We start from the raw sequence: 6,000 nt of genomic DNA on the forward strand, positions 1-6,000 counted from the left end.
TCAAAATTTTATTTCTATAGAAGATTTTGTCAAAATTTTATTTCTATAAAAAATTTTGTCAAAATTTTATTTCTATAGAAAATTTTGTCAAAATTGTATTTTTATAGCAAATTTTGTCACAATTGTATTTCTATAGAAAATTTTATTTCTATAGAAAAGTTTGTCAAAATTTTATTTCTATTGAAAATTTTTTCAAAATTTTATTTCTATAGAAAATTTTGTCAAAATTTTATTTTTATAGAAAATTTTGTCAAAATTTTATTTCTATGGAAAATTTTGCCAACATTTTATTTCTATAGAAAATTTTGTCAAAATTTTATTTCTATAGAAAATTTTGTCAACATTTTATTTCTATAGAAAATTTTGTCAAAATTTTATTTCTATAGAAAATTTTGTCAAAATTTTATTTCTATAGAAAATTTTGTCAAAATTGTATTTCTATAGAAAATTTTGTCAACATTTTATTTCTATATAAAATTTTGTCAAAATTTCATTTCTATAGAAAATTTTGTCAAAATTTCATTTCTATAGAAAATTTTGTCAAAATTTCATTTCTATAGAAAAATTTTTCAAAACTTTATTTCTATAGCAAATTTTGTCAAAATTGTATTTCTATAGAAAATTTTGTCAACATTTTATTTCTATAGCAAATTTTGTCAAAATTTTATTTCTATAGAAAATTTTGTCAAAATTTCATTTCTATAGAAAATTTTGTCAAAATTTCATTTATATAGAAATTTTTGTCAAAATTTCATTTCTATAGAAATTTTTGTCAAAATTTCATTTCTATAGAAAAATTTTTCAAAACTTTATTTCTATAGCAAATTTTGTCAAAATTGTATTTCTATAGAAAATTTTGTCAAAATTTTATTTCTATAGCAAATTTTGTCAAAATTGTATTTCTATAGAAAATTTTGTCAAAATTTCATTTCTATAGAAATTTTTGTCAAAATTTCATTTCTATAGAAAAAATTTTCAAAACTTTATTTCTATAGCAAATTTTGTCAAAATTGTATTTCTATAGAAAATTTTGTCAAAATTTTATTTCTATAGCAAATTTTGTCAAAATTTTATTTCTATAGAAAATTTTGTCAAAATTTCATTTCTATAGAAAATTTTGTCAAAATTTCATTTCTATAGAAATTTTTGTCAAAATTTCATTTCTATAGAAAAATTTTTCAAAACTTTATTTCTATAGCAAATTTTGTCAAAATTGTATTTCTATAGAAAATTTTGTCAAAATTTTATTTCTTTTGAAAAATTTGTAAAAATTTTAGTTCTATAGAAAATTTTGTCAAAATTTTATATCTATAGAAAATTTTGTCAAAATATTATTTCTATAGAAAATTTTGTCAAAATTTTATTTCTTTCCAAAATTTTGTCAAAATTTCAATTCTATAGAAAATTTTGTCAAAATTTTATTTCCATAAAAAATTTTGTAAAAATTTTATTTCTATAGAAAATTTTGTCAAAATTTTATTTCTATAGAAAATCTTGTCAAAACTGTGGCAACCGTCATCTCGACTCATGCTCAAAAGGCATGAATTAAATGTAAATTTAATTTGATCAGAATGATTTAACCATTCCGATAATCTCAATATGATTTTGTTATGAATAATTGGCCGGCAAATAGACAAATTCATATCGGCTTGGCCGTCAAGCCGCCAGAGGAGGCAACATTTTAGTGTCATTCTCTGGGAGTTAGTTATGATAACATAGTGTTACCATTGTGCCACTTCAGTGGTGAATTGGCCACATTTTTAAGCGTTGACATTTTTGCGCCGCTAAATGCCATACTTTTTAATTTTTGTGTCCCATTTTTTAATTAATTTTTAATAGTTTTCGTAGTTTTAGTTTTTAATAGTTTTCGTAGTTTTCGAATTCCTTTAAAATTAAGGATCTTATCGGTGCCCTAAACACTGTTGCCAGTATTGGCGATATTTTTGTCGTGAATGGGGACGAAAATCACTGATTTGGACAATATATCCCATAGATATTGAATATATTTAGAATATAATGGCTTTAAAACCCCACTGAATACCTTATTAAAAAAATCAAAATTTACATTTGAACACATATATTTATAAAGATTTTATTAATTATTTAAATAAAATGTTGTATATTTATTTAAATAGTTTTATAAGCATATATAGGGTAATATTTCAAACCTAAAATATCTATATATAATTTAAAATACAAATTGTGACAAAATATTCTTTTTGGTAATTCAATGATATTAACATTTATTAAAGGGCTAAATTTTGCATTTTAAATATAAGAGTATATAGTTGTAATAATTTTTATATAATGAATATTAATTTTAAAATTAACAAAAACTATTTGTAGTAAATGCATATTGAACATATTAAAACAAAACAATAAAGCTATAACATATATTTAACAATTTCCAAATTCGATGAGGCGAGGCGAGGGTTATAGATTTAAGCAAGGCAGTTGTTTTATAAAAGGGTAAGGGCGAAAATTTTATTCTTTTTTATTTTTAAGTTACAAATATAAAAAAAATTGTTCAGTTGGCTATTATTAAATTTACAATAGCTTTTAAATTTTATAGTTGATAACTATAAATTTTATAGTTTTTATAGAGATACTCAAAATATAACAAAATATATTACAAATGTTAAGGTTGGTACTAAGTTCGTATTTCACAAGATACGGCATTTCTTTGCAGAACCTAATAAAACTTGTGGAGAATGGTCCAAAGACTCAATTCAATTTTCTTTCTTTAAAATGACATAGTAAAGAAAAGTAACAATGAACATTTTTGATTTTCACCTGTGACACACGATCTTCGTAACGGCCTTTAGATAATAATTTTTAATTGAAACTGTTTCAGCTGTCAACAACAGCTGATTGGTGAAAAAGTACATAGAAATGTCAAATAGACCAAAGCCTTCTATTGGAATTTTCTATAAAAATAAAATTTTGAGAAAATTTTCTATAGAAATAAATTTGTGACAAAATTTTCTATAGAAATAAAATTTTTACAAAATTTTTTTATAGAGATAAAATTTTGTCAAAATTTTGTATAGAAATAAAATTTTGACAAAATTTTCGAAAGAAATAAAATTTTGTTAAAATTTTCTATAGAAATAAAATTTTGACAAAATTTTCTATAGAAATAAAATTTTGACAAAAATTTCTATATAAATAAAATTTTGATAAAATTTTCTATAGAAATAAAATGTTGATAAAATTTTCTATAGAAATAAAATGTTGACAAAATTTTCTATAGAAATAAAATTTTGACAAAATTTTCTTTAGAAATAAACTTGCCACAATATTTTCTATAAAAATAAAATTTTGACAATATTTTCTATATTAAATACAATTTTGTTCAAATTCGAAAGAAATAAAATTTGGACAAAATTTTCTATAGAAATAAAATTTTCACAAAATTTTCTATATAAATAAAATTTTGACAAAATTTTTTATAGAAATAAAATGTTGACAAAATTTTCTACAGAAATAAAATTTTCACAAAATTTTCTATAGAAATAAAATTTTGACAAAATTTTCTATAAAAATAAAATTTTGACAAAATTTTCTATAGAAATAAAATTTTAACAAAATTTTGACAAAATTTTCTTTTAAATAAACTTGCCACAAAATCTATATATATAAAATTCAAATTATGTTTGTTTATTTGTTTGTTTGTTTGTTTGTTTATTTGTATGTTCCGGGTTGGCGCGAAAACGGCTGAACCGATTTACTTGAAACTTTCAGAGATCGTGGGGGGCACTCATGTGCTGAAAATAGGGTACCTCATTTTTTGACATATGGTCGCGGAGAGGAACCTCCCCTTTGTCCGACTTTTTGAAAATTAGACCAAAGTTGACCGATTTGCTTGAAATTTTCATTGAAGATTGGGGTTGACATCTAGAAAAAGATCCGCTACTTTTTATTTCGATATTTGGCGGCGGAGGGGGGCCTCCCCTTTGTTCGACTTTTTTAAAGTACAGTGAAAAAACTAAAATTCTCTAAATTATCTGAGATTTACAGAAAACATGTGGTGAGGTTATGGAATTAATATGGGGTACCTGATGATTTCATATGTGGATGGAGAGGGGGACCTCCCCTTTGCCCTACTTTTTGAAACTTGGAACAAAATTATGCGATTTGCTTGAAATTTTCATTGAATGTTGGGGTTGGCATCTAGACAAAAACCCGCTACATTATTTTTCGGTATTTGGTCGGGGAGGGGGACCACCCCTTTGCCGATTTTTTTTTTTTTTTTGAAAGTACAAACAAAACTAAACTCCCCCGACTGAAATTTTACGGAAAAAACGGGTTATGAAATTTATATCAGGTTCCTGATTTTTTAATAAAAATAAAAGGGCATAGGGAGACATCCGCTTCTCTTAAGTACATACAGAGAAACAATTAAACTTTACCGAGTTACTTGAGGACTGGGGAGAGGTTACGATATTAATAGTTGATACCTGATTTTGTGATATTTGAACGGAAGAGAGGCCGCCCCTTTAGGCTTATAATTTGTTTGACATTTTCTGGGACGTTTACAAAAGATACGCTACATCACTTTTCGATATTTGGTTGGGGAGGAGATCCTCCTCTAAAACTGCAAAAAAAAAAATTAAGTTTTCTTGAAATTTACAAAAGCAGTGGGGGAAGGTTATGAACGAAGAGGCAACCTTCCTTGCCCCACACTTGAAGGAAGGTTTTAAGAATTTTCAGGGAAGGTTAGGGGTGCTATTCACTGTTTGTCGATATTGTATCGGGGAAAGTGACGTCCCTTTAAAACAATAGAGCAAAATTTAAACATCGCCGATCTACTTGAAATTTACAGGGAACGTGGGAGGAGGTGATTAAATTTATACATGATTTTTAAATTGGTATATGATTTTTCGATATCTGGTTGGGGAAGGGGAAAATTGAAATAAACTTTATCGATTTACTTCGATAGAATTTATAGGGACCATTGAGTAGTTGCGAAATGAATATAGGGTACGTGATAGTCCGATATCAGGTCGGAGTGGTGCGAAGGTGGGGAGGGTGCCCTTTTGTCCGTTTTTTTTGTTTTCTTAAATTGAAAGTAGAGGGTTGTCCATAAATGGGAACTCGGTACATAATTTTATGATTTTTGCACAGGCTTCTGCCACACTTCTTTTTAGTAAAGAACTTAAATTTACATGAAATTGGTAGCCAAGGTATAGGGTACATCATTTTCCAACATTTTAGCAAATGTTAATGTGATAAAATTTTTTACTACGTTTGCTTTTTCCGATTTATTGGATAATATAGTGCTTAATTTTCAGATTTGTTGAGGAAAAGGATATCTTTCCTTGACAAACCACACTTAAAATTCACAAGAAATATAGAAGATTGTCCAACTACTTGAATACAGAACATTATTAAAAAAATTTGGAGGAAAGGGTACACCCTCTCCCGCCGTATTTATACCTATAAACGAAAAATCAAGTAGTCCGATTTGTTTAAAAGAATTCAAATCTTTTCGAATTTGTTTTCAGCACGAAGGATATAGTTGACTAAGTTAACGCAAAATGTTCCTCCACATACGCTTCGGAAGGCGCAGCGAAGCGGGCCGGGTTACGCTAGTTTTCTATAAAAATAAAAAAATTCGAAAGAAATAAAATTTTGACAACATTTTCTATAGAAATAAAATTTTGACAAAATTTTCTATAAAAATAAAATTTTGACAAAATTTTCTATATAAATAAAATGTTGACAAATTTTTTTATAGAAATAAAATGTTGACAAAATTTTCTATAGAAATAAAATTTCCACAAAATTTTCTATAGAAATAAAATTTTAACAAAATTTCCTATAGAAATAAAATTTTGACAAAAATATCTGACAGTTCGATGTACTACTTAGACATTATTGTTGGATTAGTGTCTGTACCTTAGACATATCAAGGATATAATATTATATTACTTGAATATTAAACTAAAATAGTACTAATAAAATATATTCGAATAACAAATTGAATAATATAAATAA

Source organism: Haematobia irritans, chromosome 3 (genome assembly GCF_050003625.1).
Source record: "Haematobia irritans isolate KBUSLIRL chromosome 3, ASM5000362v1, whole genome shotgun sequence".
Taxonomy (NCBI): Eukaryota; Metazoa; Arthropoda; class Insecta; order Diptera; family Muscidae; genus Haematobia; species Haematobia irritans.